Genomic DNA, 20,797 nt, shown 5'->3' with positions numbered 1-20,797 from the left:
CTTAGAACAAATAACTGTCATATTTAAATCTGAATAGTTCACCCAGATTTTGACAGTGATCCTGGTGTGCAGTAGAAGCTTCTGCCACCCCCAACATCCCACAGTGTGACTGTAAGTGAAGCAGGACTTCAAATAGGTTATGAATGGAAGAGTTGGATTGAATGTAATTTTGTTCTAGGAATTTATAACATAAGGCATTCTAAATAATTTGACTTCTTTTTTGGAGCACATATATATGTTAATATATTAACTATATTTTCCCAAAGATTCAACTTTTCTAACTATAGCCAATAAATATCAACATATTTTATTTCTAGTAGCCTTGTATTTTCCTCATAGAAACATTACTTTTTTGGAGGAAGACATTCCAAGTATATAGAGACATTAACTTAAAAGAGTCCAAAGTAAAGGACTTCTGTGTACATGTTAAGTATTGAGACATTAAAAAAAAAATCTCAAATTGATAGAATCATTTTTATGTTATATTTTGAACTGAATTAAAATCTCAACTCTAGGTGGCAGTTTACTCCATCATTTACTTATGTTCATTTAACAAGCAGTAGATTCATTCACAGTTTTTCCATGAATGCATAATTTTGTGTAAAAATTAGTCCTGGCTCTCAGTAGCTGTTAAAAATAGACTTGATTTTAGGAATAAAATCATGGCTTGAGATGCAGGTTTTCTGTGTATCTTGTCATTCTTGGTTTCATTAAGTTGATGGGATGAAGCAAGAAAGAATAAGGATGAACATTTTAACTAATTTTTTTTGAGGAATGTAATCCTCAAATCATGGCAACCATTCTGTGTCAAGATTGTGTTTCTATCATACAGAATAGAATTTAGTATGAATAATTATTTCATGAATACACTAATTTTCAGAAATACCAAGGATGGCCAAGACTGAATTTTCTCAGATTGTTTAAGGATATTAATTTACTAGACAAAAAAAAAAATCCTATTAAAAACGAAGATGACTCGTATCTGTTTCTCTGCATCTCACTGATGGAAATAGCAAAAGCTAGAGTTTATTTGGGTCATCAAGGACCAAAATACTCAGACTGCCCGATTAAAAACTATACTTCCAGAGAGCCAGTGGATAAATATTATAGACTTTGTCAATCATATGGCCTCTGTTGGAATTAAACTCTGCCATCAGAACACAAAAGCAGCCCTGGACAATATGTCAACAAACAGGCATGACTTTGTCAATAAAAATTTATTTATTAAAAAAGAAAATCTATACTTCACCTAACCCACTTAGCATGAGGTGTTTTGTTTTATTTCACATTCATAAGGACTCTAACAATGGGATATGCAAAATAACTCCAAGCATTTGTCACCCAAATAACTTACTACAGTTCATAGTTTGATTTTTTTCAGTACTAGCAAGAGAAAAATGGAGAAGGACTTAAATTGTCCTTAAATTAGATTTCCTTTAGAATGGGGATAATAACAGGACCTCTTTGTCTGTGCTGTTGTGAACATGAAATAGGATATTTATATATAGTGACTGGCACCAGACAATTAGTACCTATTAGTTATTCTTATTCTTACTAATCCTTTTTTTTCTTTATTAATAATGGGGATCAACTAGAATCTCAAAGAGACTGGTCATTGTGACAAACTCAAAAGAGTTTTTATTTATGGAGTTGAGTTGCATGCTTTTGGCTCCCCTGAGCCTAGCCCTGTCTCCAACCTCTCCTACATGTAAAAGGAACAGAGGAAAAAGCCATATGGCATGGGTGTAGGGGGTGAGAATATTAGTCACTGAAGTGAGAAAATGAACAATTTCCAAAATGTGTCTAATTGTTTATAAAAATGAATATAAAACTATATTTGGTAAAGTTGGAATGGTTTCTGCATTTCTCCTTGATATATGTATATATCTCTATATATGTATATCTACATATATATATATATATATACATACACATATATATAATATGTGTGGATGGAGAGAGATATATGCATTGTAATGTCATCATCATCTGCACTCTCATTTTATTGAATGATACTCTTCAGGGTTTATATAGAAAGCAAAGGTACCAACCCTTATCATGGAATGTAATATTTTATTTCACTCCAGTTCCATTTCTAAATCATTCACATAAATATGTCTAAATAAAACATCCCTGTGGCAGAGCTTCCTAACTGCAATACCACAAAGGGAATAGATAACATGTATGCTGTTATATTGATCCTCGAAGTTGTCAGGATTCCTAGGTGGGGCCTGGAGCAGTTCTGCATGGGCCAGTTGCCCTCGGTGTACCCAGCCTCATTCATTTAACCCAGATGCTATACAAATACTACTTCTATGCATACTTTTCTATGAAAAAGGTTGGAAAAAACTATCTTAGGATCACTAGGTGTTCCCACTACCAAGGACTGAATATGCTCCATAATTATATGACTTCTCAATCATCTTCCCCCAAAAGAATACTGGTCAAATACAAAAGCTTTTGATGACTCCCCCATTGCCTGTTGAGCAAAGCCCAAACGTCTTATGATGGTATTCAAGCCTATATACTGTTTGACTCTGGGCTACCCTTTCACATCTATTTCCCACCAATATCCCATACCTCACACTGGAATGCACTTTCTTCACCTCATTTCCACATACCCAAAACCTGTGTGATTCAAATGCAACTGTTTCTATATGCTGTTCTTGATTCCTCCATCTGGAACTAATCCTTGATTTTCTATGTAACCTCAACATTTTATTTTGCTCTCTAAATGGCCGTTCCCATGTTTTATAAGCATTTTGTATCCAAGTGTTAACTATTGATCTCAACTTCATGTAGCTAAAAATTACCTAATTACCCAAAATAATAACTTAAACATATAATTTTGATTTCTCATTCATATAAATAAAGTCCAGAAGGAGGCAGCTGAGAGTTGTCTCTGTCTTCCATAGTGTCACTAACCTACATCCTTCTGTGTTGTTGCTCTGCCTTACTTGGCATATGGCTCCAACCTCATGGTCCAAGATGGTTGCTCAAGTTGGGGCCATTATATCAGCAATCTAAGCAGCTGAAGACAGAAGAAGAACCTCACCTTTGCACTTTAGGGATGCTTTCTGCAAGTTGTATACACCACTTCTACCTCTATCCCATTAGCCAGGATTGAATCACATGTCCATATCTAGCAATCAGGTCAGTTGAAAAGGCAGGCTTTATTCCACAGGGCCACATGCCTAATTAAAAAAAAAAAAAAAAAGAGAGAGAGAGAGATTACATTACCAGAGGGGAAAGAGGATGATCTAAGGGACAGCTATTAATCTCTGCTTCATTCATCTATGAAAAATAAACTTTTTGAAAAACAGATCCAAGTTTGATTAAATTTTGTAATCCTGGAATTGGGAAGAGTGCTTTATATATATTAATATTGAACAAATACATGCACGCGTAAGAGTTAGCTGTGAGGATGCTAATCATCTATTCTTTTATTTACTCTGTTACTTCAAGTGACTTTGAATGTTGAGTTTGAATATATTTGGAGTCGATTTTATTTTAATAGGCACACCTGACTATAAGACATTGAGAACCAAAGTGATATTTAAACGTAGGGAAGTGAAATGAAAAGAGATCACTCTGAACATTTGGACAATAGGAATCTGGAAATCATGCGCATTAGACTTGTGTTAACACCAAATTTGAATGTTATTATTGGCAAGCCTGTTGTCATTGCTCTACTCCAGCTACTGCCACATGCACAAGTAAGTTTACAAATCTCACCCTTTCCTGATTATTGAAACATTGGAATTGTCAATTATAAATTAAAAGAAGAAGAAATGTGAATCACTCTCCTTGTTCCTTCTCTCTAAGGCCAGTGACAGGTTGTGTCACTTTGTCGCTAATAGCTGCTTGGATTTGAAGTTTTCTCAAATTTACCTGTCAACTCCCCACCTTCACCAATGGAAGATGTTAGCTTTGGAGAAGTTAAGACATATTCCTATAAAAGCCCTCCCTCCTACCCCCGCCACACACTATAAGTTATAATTTGATGTCCCTAGCTCTATTCTGAGATTATGATTTTGGTAGAAGACTGTTGAATTTCACTTTCTAGTTCTCTTTCTATGGGTCATTATTTAGGCCTTGAGAATTTTCTGTCATGTTCTACAGACACATTACTGTGAGAAAAAGACCTTTCATTTGGGCAAGAATAGGAAGAAGAGGGGAGTAGAAACTAAAAAACTGTGAGAACTTAAAAACAAGTTGTACCTCTGTCTCTTACATTTTCTTAAAAGTGGCTACAATCTTCTAATTTCCTTTGAATTCCTTTTATGTGCCTATCACCACAGAGTAGACTTTATTGTTAAACTTTAGCATTTTATTAATTAATTAATTTGATTGGTTTTGATTAAGTTCAGAAACTTAATCTTCTATAAACTAACAGGAAGATTTAAAATTAAACCCACCCATTCATTCAACAAATACCTGAGTGGCCATGCTGTGTAAGGTACAAACATCAACACCTAAAAGGAATACAGAGATGAATCCCAAATCATGTTGGCTCTCAGGAAGATGACAAGCTAACCTCACAAAGTAAGCATCATATAAGAGGTATTGGTCAGCATTAGGTATAGATGTGAGTAACAGTAATGGTTTAATGAAGATATTTCTTATTTATTTTAAGAACTCCAGATGTGGTTGGTTCCAACAGTGAACCTGGTGGCAGGGTGCCCTCCTGGCATTTCCAAGGCTCTTTCATGTGGCCATGTTGCTTTTGGAGGTGCAAAAGTCAGTGGGAAAGGGGAAGGCAAAGAAGAAGGTATGCCCTCTGTATTAGTTCCCTAGGGCTGCTGAAACAAATTGCTAGGAAATTGGTGGTTTAAAACAAAAGAAATTAATTTTCTTACAGTTTTGGAGGCCAGAAATTTGAAATCAAGGTGGGACAGGGCCATCCTCCCTCCAAAGTTCCTACTGGAGAAAAATCCTTACCTCTTCTCACTTCAAGGAACACTAAGGCTCTAGCTGTCCTTGGCTTGGGGCTGCATAACTTCAAGCTCTGCTCTGTCTTCACAGTGTCATCTCTTCTGCGTGTCTCTGGGTCTCAAATGTCCCTCTGCCTTTCTCTTATAAGGACCTTTGTCATGGGATTCAGGGCCCACCCTAAATCCAGGACAATCTTGTCTCAGGATCCTTCGCTTAATTACATCTACAAAGACCCTTTGACCAAATAAGCTCACATTTTTAGTTTTCAGGTAAACATATCTTTCAGGGAGTTACGATTTAACTCACTCTCCCCTCTCGCTTTAGTAATGCTTCCTAAAAGTTGTTTTCATCACTTCCACTTTTATCTCATTGGATAGAACTTATTTAGTATCCATATCTAGGTATATGGGCAGCTGAGAAATGTAGTCTATTCTGGTTGACCATGTACTCCATCAAAAACCAGGAGTTCCATTAATAATTACAAGGAAAAGTGATATTATTTTAATAAAAATTATACAGCAGTGTCATAGATAAATATACTTGTTTATTTGGGCCAATGTTATTCTAATAAGTTAGACTTGTATGCATTATAAGTAATTTTTAAAGTAATAACTTCTTATAAAGCAGGAACTTTATAGTAAAAGCCCTGCTAGGAATTCCATTGTTGCCACACTTTCCTCAGGTGTTTGTGAGGTTTAGTGACGCTAGTTTATAAGAGCCTCTCCGGGTTCTCTTGCAGCTGCTTCTCTGTGCCTTAATTCTAGTTCCTAATGAAATCTGAGAACCACAGACCTGTTTTTTAAGCAAGAAGGAAATCAGTTTACATTCAAGACAAAAAATCTGTTAAGCTCACAGGCCTCTCATTTGGGGGCAATAAAGTGTTTCTTTCAGTAAAGAGGTAATTGACTATATACTCAGTCGAATCCAAACCATTTGCTATGGAGAAAGACAGATAAACAATGCCTGAGGGTTTTAAATGAACTGCACTGGACAAAGAGACATTTCTGAAACTTACTCAGAAAACAACTTGATGCTTAGAGTTCCGGGCAGTGGATCTTGGTTTATAAACTGGGAAAAATAAAGCCCCCAAGATACAAGTGAGGATCTAAGCATTTATAAACCTGTTGACAGAACATATAGCTCTCGTAATTTTAGAATTTTCTCTTATTGTTAAAATTTGCAGTCCGATTTGGGTCTTCTCACAAAGATTATGTGGGGTATTTTGTTGGGTATTTTTTTGTTTGTTTGTTTGTGAGCCAATAATTCATTTAGAATAAAATACCAATTTGAAATCATTTCTTCATATAGCCCTCTTTGCTTAGCCAGACCTTCTTTTTTCCACCTTCCTGAAGTTCTATTTTTGTACCCCAAAGCAGAATGCCTAACCTTAATGAAGAATCTTGCATTTGCTACTGTTGCACATAAAAATCTGGTTTTAAATGATCAGCAATCTCGTATGAGGAAGTGAAAGGAAAAACATAAACCTCCCTTAAGGTACATGAAATATAATTTATTTAAATAATTTTTGGCTGTCAAAAACTTACCAATCAGGTTGACTCCTGGGCCCATCTTACTGTTCCTGTCTGTTAAACCATCCATCCAGGCAGACTCTGGTACAGGAAGGGGAAATGAACACTTACCTTTTTGCCCAAAGAATCCAACTCAAGGATGTTAGCCCTCAAAACTACAAAAACTCCAAGCTGAAAAGCTAGCACCCCCTGAGTATATTATATACTTAGTTTTATCCATGTATATTCCATGTGTTACCATTTATAAAATCCAGGTGCTGTTTATAGGTAAGTTTTGTGAGGAATTTTCCATTTAGCAGTTAGTGTTTTACATGGGCAATTCTTAATTTTTAAAAGCCTATTTAACTTTTGATATCACTGAACTTATAATACCTTAGAATTAGTCAGGGAACTGCAAGAAAGGAAATCTAGTTTTCTTTCCCTTGTTTCCTTGGAAACAGGCAAAATTTTGAAGTAAAAAACTTCTTGATTCCCTTTTAGTGTCCTTTTTATTTCACTATCTCCTCCTGGTCCACTCAGATTCATGGTGCCTTTTGTAAGACCTCTCTGAGGTCATCCTGTTCTCCAGGGCATTTTCCCAGTTATCCCACCTCCTCACCCCACAGCCTTCCCTTATGTATTATGAGGAAAGCCACCTGATTGAATTTGTTTGATTTCCTGTTTCAGTGAATAATAGTTTCTTCAGTCTCAAGTTATTTACATTATTAAAGGAGAAAACTTGTTACCCAGTAAGAATAGCTAATTGGGAAAATTTCATTCAGGACAACACAGTAAAATATATAGTTCCTACAATAAGATGAAGGAGTTAAACTGGATGACTTTTAATGCTCCCTTTAGCCCTGATGTTTGTTAATTTTATGACAAAAGAGGGGTTGTATAAGGGATGGAGATTTCTGGCCACAGGCCATTTTCCTTCCTCAGGAGTTGCTCCCAGGTTTACCCCAGGGTCAGCTCACTGTAGTTCTTAGGACCAACTGGAACTTTAGGCTGGAAACGTGTAATAACCTCTGTCCAAAAGAAATATAATGAATCACACAATAATTTTGAATGTTCTAGTAGTTGTATTGAAAAGGTTTAAAAAAAAGTTAATTTAATTTAATCCAAAATATCTAAAATATTAGCATTTCAACATGTAACCAATTTAAAACTATTAATGAATATTTTACAGTATTATTTTTATAATAAGCTTTTGAAATCCAGTGTGTATTTTATTCTTAAAGCATATCTCAATTCATACTAGTGACATGTGCTTTTACTGACACTTGTGGCCAGAGGCTACCATATTGGACAGTGTGGTTGTAGACCATGAATCTTGTGCATTAGATTCATCTAGAGACTTTTTAAAAGCCCTGATGTCCAAGCCAAAACCCAAAGTCATTAAATTGGAATCTACTTTGAGTAGAACCTGGGCTCAGGATTTTTTTTAAGATACCCAGGTGTTTACCATGGGCAGCTAAGGCTGAGAACACTGTAGACTAGTGTTTCTCAGTGTTAGCTTAGAACATTGGTACAGTTTTTGTTTTAAATAGCAATGCCCAATCTCTATCCACCAGAGATTCTGATTTTAAGTTACTTAGATTGGCTACTAGGCAGATATTTATTTAAATCTTCCCCAAGTGATTATAATGTACAAGTCACGTGGAGAAACATTGACGGACACATTTGAATTCAGTTTTCTATCAGCAGCTTTCTATATGAGCTTCCTGATCAGCTGGTAATAGGCTTCTATCTTGTATCCAAGGTACGCTTCCCAAACTATACTCAGAGCCTTATAACTGGATCCTTGTTTCGATTTCCCTACCTAGGTCCCTACTTAATTCCCACATAGTATTCCATTTCCTATAGATCTGTAGTCCCTTGCCTTGTTAGTTTCCTCTTTAGGCCCTAGAATCCTCTCCCAAGACCCCACCCAGTGAAAGTGTCACTTGCTGACAGACGTCCTCCATAATAGTTGTCTGCCTGCTGGGATTCCCAAATATTACCCTTCCCCAAATGTTATACCATTATGCTTGGTTGCCCATTGGACACTATCCTCAGATCACCATAGATTTTCCCATTACCAGGGGTTTGCCTTTGCTACCACCTACTGCCTGTCTCCCTATTTCTATCCACTCCAGGTGCCACAGACTTCCTCAGCCTCCCACTGGGTTTGTCACTTCAGCACATGCCCCACCCCAGTATTGTATCCAGGTTATGTATTCCCCCACTCAACCTCATTCTGATGCAGCCAAAAAATCTCATCAAACCATAAGAAGGAATGTCTTTATGAGTGACACATTTATCTTGTTAGTCCTCCCTCCCTGTAAGCCCACACTAGAGTAAATTCCCTTATATTTGATGATTATAGTTTCTCCCCTAGTTCTGCTTCTATGCCAGACAACCCTTACAATCCGGTGCTTCTCAAGTGGGCTCTTTCTCTTATGGTCTGCATCTCAAGCACCGCTATCACCATCAGCATATTTACCTAAGCTGGGGGAATCTGGAATGTTCTTTGCTCCCTACTCCCTACGTCTAGTTGGTCACTGTGCTCTTTTTGATTCTACCCATTTCCTTCACATTGCAATATTTCTCCACTGCTTTTATCTTTCTAAAATACATGGAAATGTCACATATTTATTTAAAACACCCTGACTCCCATCAGCCTACAGAAGTAAGTACAAGTTCCAAAGTATGGCACATCACAATAGAATTAACAATGTATACAATAGACTGTGCTAAGAACCTCCCTCCTTTCAGTCTGTCCTCAGTCTGTGTGTTCAGCCTCATCTTGTTATATTTCTGCCTTGCACCTGCTGTCTAGTCCCCCTGAATGTGCACTGTGCATTCGTGTACTTGCCTCGTGTTTGCTCTTCCTTCTGCCTGGAGTACCCTTCCTCCCATTCTTCGCCTGGGAAACATTTATTTATCTTCAGAGTTTAAATGGAGTAGCCATTCTAAAATTCTGAAATTTGACATTCTTCCTTTATAGATCTTTAGCATTTTGCACTCAATTACATTACTAGCATTTACTGAATTATTAATTATTTTTGTTTGTCTACCCAGTTAGGATGAGAGCAAAAATTCCTTATCTCCATCTTCTCATCACTAGCACATGTTAGATATTCAATAAATGTTAGATATAGTTATTGCATACAAGTATCTTGGCTTCATTTTATGGAACTGTGTGAATCCTTTTATTTCCACCTGCTTGGGGAGTTCATTGTTGATATGCATTCTGAGACCATTTAATACAAAATTTATGAAGATTTCAGACCCAGGTTTCTTTTTTCTTCCTTTTCTTCTTGTCACAAGCATCTTTATCTAATCATCCAGTGCTATTCATTGCCTCTGAGGAAGATGTGAGGAATCAGGAATAAAGAGCTAGTCCTTATTTCTGAAAATTTATGGCAAAGACCAAAAACAGGGCAAAGCACTATGATTTGCTAGAGCCAAACAATTTGAAGGGGAAAACTATTTTAGGTCCCAAAAAGTCAGTGTTTGGGGAACTGAGTGTAGCTTTTACCAGAGTCTTTCAAACTTTTTTTTCAAATTTTTTTGATAGTAAATCACAGAAATAAACATGTATTACATCTTGATCCAACATACATCACATATATGCACAAGTAATAGAAAAGTTTTACAAAACGATACTTACCCTTATGTGATAAAGTAGTATTTTCTATTTGGTTTGATTCTAGTTAATTTTAAGAAAAATAAATTTATTTTATAACCTATTAATGAGTCACAATTTATGGTTTGAAAATCCATGATTTACACTACAAATCCTAAAATGGGAAGAATTTACTATTAATGTCAGGGTATCTTTCTCACCGATGTGAATAGTGATTAAATTTCAGCTAGCTGTCAAGAAGAGGAGAGAGACATGACAAAGATTTACATCCCAACTTAGCTAGAAAACCCACATAGGTTTAGAAGGAATTCAAGGAAAATAGTGAAGAAGAGCACAGGCCACTTAGAGAAGCTTTGCAGGAACCTGGGTGCTGTAGGACTTTGATGTCCGTGGCTGGAGGAGGGGTCTGGACAGCAGAGAGTGAAGGTGCACTCACAGAGGCCCACACACATTCCAGCTCAGGAAAGGGAAACAGCTGGGTGTCCCGGAACTCTCAAGAGGTATGTAGAAGAGCTGAGAGACCTGGGGGACTGGGAAAGACCTGAAATTAGGATGAGAAAAACTCCAAATGCATGAAATCTTGTGATCAGGCACCATATCAACACTGTATCCTGAATATCAGCAGCAGATGCCAGCCCCTGAGACCCAAAAGCCAAACCACAGCAAGTGTCAAGTCATGATGCCTGAAGACCACGTGGGACAAGAGACAGCTAATCAGACTACAGCTTTTGAAACAGCTATTCCCAATCCTCACTCTCAACACAGAGATACACCAGAGTGATACAAAGTCCCCAGGGAATTTAGTTCACTTAGGGGAGAGAAGGGAAGACTGAAGAGGAAGAGGAATAGGAGAAAGAAACTTTTTTTTTTTTACTTCCTGCCTGAAAGATGTTGAATTTCAAAAGAAGAATTTAAGATATTGAAATGGCAAAAGTACGAGATTTTCACCATCATTCCTGCACATTCCTGTAATGAGTGCACATTTTAAACCTACTAAACTCAGCTGCCAAAGTGATACATTATCTAACGGCGAGTGTCTCTCATCAGCCATCTGTCATCTGGATAAAATCCAGGGAAAGGTCCATGATTTTCTGATCACTTTCAATGACCAGCTATATCATAGCCCCAAAGACCCAGTCTCCCAGAGGCTGTTTAGACAAATTTATTCAACAAAAGTGGCTTTCTCTTTAAAGGGGAATTTCAGACCAATTGCTAATATAAATGTGTCATATATATCATACATAAATATGATATATGATAAACATGATATTTAAATTAAATATTAATTATATGAAAATTATATAGAAATTATATACAGGTGTATATTCCATATTGTTATAGTGCTGGTTCTTCAGTCTTGGCCCAGACATTTTGGATTCATGCCTTTTAATGTGAATTTTTCCACAAGACACAGTTTCTTGTTTGTATCCCTTTGCCCTATGCATCCAAGTCTGTTAATTAGCTCCAACTTCCTTCTTGCTCATAACCCTGAAATTGGTGGGCTCAGATCACCTTGGAAGAGGAGGGTGCAGTTTCTATTCACCTGGGAGCACTCTAAGGGCAGGCACCATATTCTTTCATGGCCCCAAAATGTAACTGTCCTCTTGACATCCTGATTTTATTCTCATTTTACATATGTCCCTTAAGACCCAGAAGAAAACAGAACCCTCTTTAATCAAGCTATATATAATATGAGTTTGAAGTGTTAAATGTGTAAAACATTAGGTTGAACTCAGATAATCAAAACTCAAGTTACACGCTCCATCGTCTCTGCAATGGGAATGCCACAAACTCAGTACTAAACTTGCAATAATCAAAATCTGAGAGTTTCGAACAAGTTTACACTGTATAGCACAGGGAACCATATTTAATATCTCGTAGTAACCTATGGTGAAGAAGAATATGAGAATGAAAGTATGTATGTTCCCATGTGACTGAAGTTTTGTGTTGTACACAACATTGTAAACTATACTTCAATAAAAATATATTTTAAAAAATCGAAGAGTTTCAATACTAGAATTTTATGCAGTTCATTTTTGCCCTTTCGTACAATACCCACTGAGGGCTTTCTTCCTTCTCCTTGTCCATCCACCCCCATCTAATTGACCCTCCTGTCACTCACTTTTTGGCATGAGTAACTTGGCCTCTGCTTGTGCCTAGGTTCATTATGTGGCAGCTGTTTTCATTACCATCTCATTATTTCACTGAGGGGGAGATGTTTCCATGGTGATGCTGAATTGCATAAGTAGAGATTTTACTACACTGAGCTTTTATCTTCTCAGTGTCCCAGTTAGAGGGGAATTGAGCTAGAACCTTTCCAGTAGGAAAAGGGATTGTAAAGCTCCCTTCTGTTTCCTGTAATGCGTCTGTGCTTTTTATCAGTGAAAATACGTTGTCATTATGATTTCTAGACACAGATGGAAGTTGATGAAGAAAATCAGTAGATGTTTCTTTTTTATTCTAATTAATTTGCCCCCCCCCTTTTTTTAACATATCCATGGAAGTTTCCAGAGTAGCACTACATGGGATAATTGATTAGCACTCAATATATTTTTAATAGTCCCATGAGGGAAAGAGAATTTGGAGTCCCAGGAAAAATTCTATATGGCAGCTGGACCCAATTACTAATGTGATTATTGCCTAAGCTTTGATTGCTTGCAAAGTTGTCATTGCCTGGGGAAACAAAGGTCATAACAGCTTTGAAATGACTACTTAATATTTTCTTCACATACATGTGAATGAGTGACACTGCTTTTCATTAATTGCTTTGTGGTTAAGCCTACATGTGCAGGAAGATTTTTATGAATACATTTCCCTTGCAATAAACCTTCAATAATTTGAGCTTCACTAAAAGCAAATCTATCCATTGTAGCAGATTCTTTTTTCACCATTTGCCTTTGGACATCTAGTCAAATTAAACTACATTTAACACTCAAGTTCTTAAGCTTTATATTCCAACTTTAATGTAACAACTCCGTGCTAACTGAAGTCCAAAGGCAATTAAAAAGTTTAGAATAAATAGCATTGACATTGACAGAATTATTAAGGACATTCATTAAACAAATGCACCAATAAGGTAAGTACATTGGGGCATGTGATGGTTAATACAGAGCATGATCAAACCAATTGTGGTTTGAAATTTGGCTTAATATAGATTTATATCTAACCTAATCTAATGGACTTTTGATGAGAAGAATATTGTTTTCACATAGTTACTGATAGCTTAGTGTTAGTGATACAGAGATTCTCCCACAGCTAATTTTTAATAAATATAACCTAATAGGTGGTACAGTAGGATGCAGTACAACAGAACACTTCTCAAAATCTATTATGTATTAGAAACAATGGTCAGTCTTTTCCTATATTACCTCATTTATTCCTTGCACCAGTGTGAGATGGATATTGCTATTTCTACTGAAATCATGATGAAACAAATGTTTTGGGTGTTTAAGTAACTTATCAAATGTCAAACACCCAGTCAGTATTAGCATGGGGGTTCAAATTCTGGTGTTCAAGTCTATAGATCCTAACACCTCATCAGTAATAATTATGGAATATGGCAGTCACTGTCGATTTCTAAATAAACTAGAAAACTTGGGGGGGGGGCCTGTGTCAACAAGTTTAGTGTGAGAGCATGATGGAGAAGCAGAGAAGAGATAGCAAAATCTAACACAAAAATCTGCTTTTATGAAGAGCTTTGTATATTAATAAGTAATGATAATAACTTAGATAAATAAATCACATATTAAAATGAAAAACAGATTTTTTTTTTGTTGGTGAGGAATGGTTTGGTGGGCAGTTCAAACTTAGTGTAGTTTCTTCTCTCCATGAGCCCTCATTTCAAATCAAAGGGCATTTGGAACTGTTCATCACTGTTTATTTTAAGCTGCTTCTATTTCAATCAAAGTACCACTTCTAGGGGAGTAATAATATCTCCTATCTCTACATGAAACTCAAGTGCTCTCTTCCCTGAGTGTTTAGATATAACCCATAAACTGTCATATCTGTACCTCTGAAATAAGTGTAGGTTCAAGACATGATGGTTTTGCCTTAATACTCCATTTGGCATTCAAAATTGTATTTCATTAATCCACAGAGCTAGATTAAGTAAAATTTCCATCTTTCCTTATTAGAATGTTTTTATTAGAATGTTTCATTTTATTAGAATGTTCCTTATAAGAATTATCTACTTTGTAAAACTTTGATTTCTATGTATTAAATTAAGGGGAAATTGTGGAGTTGAGGAAAGAGACATGTATTGACATAGGGTTATCAGCACAGCCTCTGGTCAGGACATTTCCAAAATATGCAAGATGAAACTAACACAACCAAGGTGTTCAGTCAAGTGTTTGGAGAATTCAGTCCTTTGGAAACTGTAGTTATAGACAAAGCAGAGCTCCATTTGACTGCGAGCCAAGTATCACCTGGTACTATTTTTGTACAGTCTATTATTATCAAGAAATGTCTTCACAGAGAGTGAAAGTATAATGACCTTTCAGTCCTTTAAATGTGGATAAGAGCACAATGTCAAAATACATTGCTATGCCTTACCACATAGCTAGAAAGAAAATTAATCAAAATTTTATGTGTGCAGATGGAAATGCTTAAACCAGTTTTACAACCAATTACTGTTCAGTTCCAAAAACCTGTAAGTTGTTCGAGATTTAATACACACTGAACAGCTTCAGAACTCCTAGAAGAATAATAATTTATAGAATATAAGTTGACTACTATTTCTGTGTTCTTTAGTTTCTATATTTTTCAGTTAAAGTAAGTTATAATTCAGGACCACACAGGAGGTGCCTTTATGGAATATGTTTTCTGCTGATTGGCCTTTTTACAAAGACTTATGCAGCATATTTTCAGTGATGTAGTACCGTTGCTATTAGAGGGCCTGATTCTGCACTCCTTGTTCAGAATAACTGATCTGAGAATCCTGGATAAGGAAAGCTGGCAAAAAAAGGTAATAAATTTTTTTATTCTGTTCCATTGATCTATGTGTGCCCAATTTCTTGACTTAAAAAAATACACTCTTTGATTATTAATTTTTCTAACCCTCAAAAATAACCCATTGTCAAGACTAAAATTGTTATTTTATGATATATGAATGAGATCTGAACAATGTAATGGGCTTGTATTATTTAACCATTATTTGCATCCATTTCTCACCAGGAGCAGAAACTAATAAACACAAAAGACTTGCAAAAGTTTAAAACTCTGAAAGTTTTTTCTTTTGGCAACATCTCTGCAATTGAACTGAAAATTTCCTGGGTGTACTGAAGCAACAGGGACACAATGATGATGGCATAATAAAGCCAGATGATGTTCAACTGAAGACTCTCTAGCTCACTTCATTTCATAATCAAAATCCCAAAAAGAGTTTAAAAGGGATTTGGTTCCCCATAGTGCTACCCTGACATTTGTGTTTGTAATGCAATCCATAGACATAGATCTCAAGTCCTGTGGAAAGTTAGCATTAAATTACTGGTTAATGTAACTCTGGAAGAATCGTGTTCAGTACAGCATGTCTTTGAACCAACTCAAATATCCTCATAGTTGTCCTTCAGTTTATGATGCTGAACGTATGATGCTCTAGCCCTATAAGAAAATAGCGAAGAGGAGATTGCCTTGTAGTCCCATTTAGACAGTTAATTTTATCTTTGTTTTCTTAAGTCACATTTCATTGTGCTTCTCGATGGTGCAAAACTAATTGGCTCTTATCACAGTTACATTACCTTCAAAGGCAGATAAAATTAATGCAAAGTAAAAGATCACTACAATCAGAGATATCTGGTTAAAAGGGAGACAGGCTTGCATAAAGTGGCTGCACAATCCACAGAAGGCTCTGGCAGAATAATAAATCATTACTTTCTCCAGGTTATCATCTTGTACTCTAGTTCATTATTTTGTATCATTTGTTTTAACCTTGGATTGTCCCTACTACATCTGCTCTGCTGTGATTAATTCTGCTGATGGAAATAAACTGTCGAAGGGCAATGCTGTACTGCATGACTAATTAGCCTACAGAATTATGTCCATAAATTAACATTTTGTTTTTATTCATTTAAATAAATCAAAGTTGTCCAAACTTATTTTGTACAGATCACTCTAATACCAATTTATTTTTGTAACCTTTTAGCTGGATCAGGTTACTGACTTTTTGGTCAAGTAATTCTTAAATGGTTTTTTACCTTCACTTTTCTAAAACTACTATCACTAGATTATTGTTCCTGTTGGCTCAATTGAAAGAATTCTTTTTTTTTTTTTCAGTTAAGTGGAGCTCTCCACCAGGCTTTCTGCTTTAGTTTACCCTTCTTCAGCTTCCTCCTGCCCCTAGTCTTGGCCACAGCTGCCACATCCTCTGTTTCTATTGGTTATATGAAAATGGTTGTGCTACAGGTTGAATGTTTCTGTCTGCCCCACACTCATCTGTTGAAGTCTTAATTCCCAGAGTGATGGTATTAGGAGGTGGGGCTTTTGGGATGTAACTAGGCTTAGATTAGGGTGGGACACTCATGAAGGGATAATGTCCTTACAAAAAGAGGAGGAGACACCAAACCTCTCTCCATGTTGTGAGGATGCAGCAAGAAGGCTGAAAACTTGGAAGCAGGCTCTCATGAGACATCAAATCTGCCAGCATATTGATCTGGGACTTGCTGGCCTCTAGAACGGTGAAAAACAAACAGTTGTTGTTTAAGCCTCCCAGTCTATGGTATGTTGTTACAGCAGCTCAAACTAAGACAGGTTGCTATTGGGAAAAAAGCAAATTCTTCTTATGAGAATCTTCTAGGGCCTCTACCAGAAGAAAAGACTTTTTAAGATACTGAGGCAGGGACCAAGCCACTGATCTTTTTCTGCCTTCACCTAGAATAACAGGACCAAGTAGGCTCACAGTAAACTTTAAAAGTCTGCTCAAGATTGCTATAGGAAAGAATATTATTAGTTATAAAACAGATCATTTTAATAACAGAAGAACTGATGGGAAATGCTTCTCTATGTTCTGCAACATTGAGTTGCTTGCCTCCAAAGACTATTTGAGGATTAGGACTTAGTCTTTTTAGAACACTATTTCACTGGTCTTATTTTAATGAAAGCAATTAGGCCCTTTTCAATAACAGGTTCACTACTTGCCACCTCAAGAGACTGAATAATATGAGAGACTTTACGAGCCCTCAAGTTAACTTGGGAAAGTTCTCATAGTGACGGTCCGAGGCTTATATGCAAGGGTGTCCTGGAGCCAGCTCCTTCTGGCTCACTGGGAATGGTTGTGCATATTCTTCCCAATTCAAGTTCAGCAAGGGCACAATGGAAGCTTGAATTTGGCAATAGGAGCATTTATTCCATGAGAATATGCAAGCAATATGAATCAGGACTTTGGTTTTCCAGAGAGCTGGTTGTTAAAACTTTGCCAGCACTTCACTGCCTATAAGCAAAATAAATGTTGCTAGGCATGGCTCTCTTATCCTGTCTCTTTTGATTAAAGTCTTAACTGGTTCAGAGAAGAAGAATCTTAACATTTATAGACATTCTTCTCAACCAACCCTCCTCTCTCTCTTTATCTTTCTCTCTCTTTCTTCCCTGGAGCATAGTTCCTCCTCCTCCACCTTTCCTCAGTCCTCTGTCCTGTTTGAAATAAGTATCTGAGAAATTCTCTCCGAGTAAAACAATCAGGGAACAGTTATTCTCAGGCCTCTAACTCAGATGAGGCAGGTACCATCCCAGTTCCCATTCCAGAGAGGTTTCCACAACTGTAACACCTCTGTTTCTGATTAATATAGGCAGAGTTGCCTTATGATTTCTCCGATGTGTAGGTAGCTTTGACAGAGGAAAGTATCACATAACCAAATCATTATATCATACATAACTGAATCACTCCTCAGCTTAGTGACCAGTGTGTTTTCAATGGAAATAAAAGATTTGCCAACAGGGCACTTTTTAAACCAAAAGAATTTGTTTCCTCAGTCTATTTCACACCTCCTGTTACCATCCCAAGCACTGTAAGGGATACATGAGTAGAGAAAACGATCATTTCTTATAGAATCCTTCCATACTTCTTAGGAAAGTCAGGACTAATGAAACATACGAAGTGACTAGGAAAGAAATAATAATAAATTGTTAAAAACTGGGTCAGTATAAATAGCTGGAGGAATCAGGAAAGGCTTTATGTTGGGATTTCTTCTCGAGCTTGTCTTTGAGCAATGACTAGGGCCAAGGCATGTAGAAAGGAGGGCAGTCTATGGGGGACCAATGGTATAAGCAAAGGACATGGCTAGTGAGCAGGTTATATCTGAATTTTGGGAATTACTGGAAAATTTGGATGGATCCTGGGAGGCTCCTGACAGCCAAAAGAAGAATTTGCTAAATGCAATAGAAAATAGGAAGCTATTATAGGGACTTTCAGCATCAGAATAATGATATTAAAAAGATGTCTTTGAAGATTCATCTGTCAGCTTTATGGAGGTAAAAATATAGGTAATAATTAGTGGCAGGGGAAGAAGTAGATGCAGCTTAGGTTTGCCTTGTTAGAAAGCACATGGAGATTTCATCGAGGAGCAGGTCAAGGCCAAGGCTGGCTGGCAAGCTACTTACTCACTGTGGCAGAGGTAAAGGTATGGGAAGTGACAGAGCAGCCCAGATGGGGCACCAAAAGCACAGCATCCAAGAGGCACGCTTGGGCATGATACTGGCAACTGCCAGAATCAGAAGATGTGATGGGCAGAACACAGTGACAGGAAATCTAGGTGGTGCTGCAAGAGAGCTGAACAGATGTGAAAATGCAGCAGGTGTGAGAGAAGCCATTCCAAGCTTCTCCTCAGGAAAGGATGCAGACACTAGCGTCAGCATGCTTCTAGAGCCTTGATATCACCTGGAGCGCAGTGTAGGGCCCTTGTCCAAACAGGAACCAGAGCACAGAGATGACAGAATATGGAGAAGAGATGTAACAAAGGAAACTCCTGGTCTAATGGCTAACGCCAGATGCTTGTTAGAGTGTGCTAATGCAAGAAATGCCAAGACCTGAGGCTTGGTCCTCACACAGCAGACCTTGGGCTAGGCTACGTAGATGGGAAAGAAGAAATAGAGGCCACGTGGGAGCCCAACCACTGTGGCAGCTGCTGCATCACTGTGATTAATTCTAGGCCGACACCAGGTTGCAGATAGAAAGCTTTTGATCCTGATTTTGTCAAGTTCAGAAACCAGCAAATCGCTGTGAGAGTAGCCCAGGAAGGAGAGGTGGGAGATGTAAAATTAGGGTTGACCCTTGGAACTGATGCAATAATACAGATAGCAAGAGCCAATAATTTAACTTTTTGACATTTTAGCCTAATGATCAATGTTTTGAAGAAGTATGCATGCCTGAGGGGCAGAGGAAGCAGAGAAGTGGGAAAAACTTTAGTCAAATGTTGAATAACTATTATGTCCAGAAATTGGATTGTTCTGATTCATTTACATTTCTGATTATTTAAGCTTTGTGGGAAACTTCTAGGGGCATAACACTCCTCTTACACTCATTTTTCTTAAGTTAACTTAACTTTCCTGACTTACCATGGTAGTGCACTGCACACAACTTAAAATTACTTCAATAATTGAAGATTACACAGAACTCACAGTCATTGCTCTTTCCTGAAGAAGCAGAAAGTATAGTTTTGGACCATTCTTTATTAACTCCAGGACATACATTTTTTTTGTAAATGAGGCCCCTATTTGAGCTTATTTTTTCATCATTTGTCTGCAGGAATTCAGTATGTTGTACTAAAGATGCTAAGGGTCCCATTTAATTCTACCAGGGTTTCCTTACAAGTCTAGGGCATACACCTATACACATCAAGAAGGGTTAATTGAGGATTTTGCTTGTTTGACTACATCTAAGTTATCAAACTTTGAATAAATAACATTTTAGAGTATTTCTTAAAATTTCCACATTATACTATCCAAATTCTGTTACCAAATAGAGGAACACAGGAAACAGTCTTCAAAGCAAGTCTATTAATAGAGGGAGATTTCTGTTTCAAGCAAAGGAAAGGAGGAAATCTAGGCTTTATCTCATGTGCACACCATGTGACCAAAACTGTTCTAGCTGTTTCACACATGTTCATCCTGAATCACAGCAATTGTGTTAGATATTTTGTCTCAATTATGGAGATGAGGAATCAGAGATTCAAAGCCATATATTAACTGGGTAGTAATATAGCTGGTAAGCAGCACATCCAGAATTCAAATTAAGATCTAAATAATTCTAAAGCTCATTTTTATCTTCACTTCCCTATACTTCAGAAATATGTCTATATACATAATCTTCTATAAAAGAAATTTCAAAATCCATTTTTCATAGATACTACAGCTACAAAATCTACATCAATATATACTTCTGAGGCAATAAAACAAAATCATGTCTACAGATCAATCCCCAAACACAAATACATTTTTCTATGTAATAATTCAGTATCACTCAAAATAAAAATCAGCTGAGAAATCCCCCTGATCTAGAGATAATCCTACAAGAGGGATGTCATATAAGTTTCATCTCCTATGTCAGGTCTTCTCAATAGGAAGTGGCTGCCTGAATCCCTGCAAGGAGGAGAAATCTTAGGTTATATCTCGTGTCAGCAGGAAGGAGCCTTGGGATCCAGCAGAGGTGAAGACCATGGTCATGGGAGAGGAAAACGGCAATTCATGTGCCATGTGTTTGGCTAGAAGTGCCACAAATAGTAATAAAGTAGTAGGT

The 20,797-nt window shown here is 37.0% G+C and overlaps 1 long non-coding RNA gene across 1 annotated transcript in view; it reads right to left on the bottom strand.

The window, feature by feature from the left end:
* LOC123611902 (uncharacterized) overlaps window positions 1–18,108 on the bottom strand; it is a 31,122-nt gene extending 13,014 nt beyond the window's left edge. The window contains exons 1-2 of the long non-coding RNA XR_012508184.1: window positions 6,480–18,108; window positions 3,056–3,194 (exon numbers count right to left, since the gene is read on the bottom strand). This is a non-coding gene — a long non-coding RNA (uncharacterized LOC123611902). The remainder of the gene's footprint in view (window positions 1–3,055; window positions 3,195–6,479) is intronic.
* Window positions 18,109–20,797: the final 2,689 nt, after the last annotated feature.

This window comes from Camelus bactrianus, chromosome 7 (assembly GCF_048773025.1).
Source record: "Camelus bactrianus isolate YW-2024 breed Bactrian camel chromosome 7, ASM4877302v1, whole genome shotgun sequence".
NCBI lineage: Eukaryota > Metazoa > Chordata > Mammalia > Artiodactyla > Camelidae > Camelus > Camelus bactrianus.
This window is presented reverse-complemented; position numbering and strand designations above follow the sequence as displayed.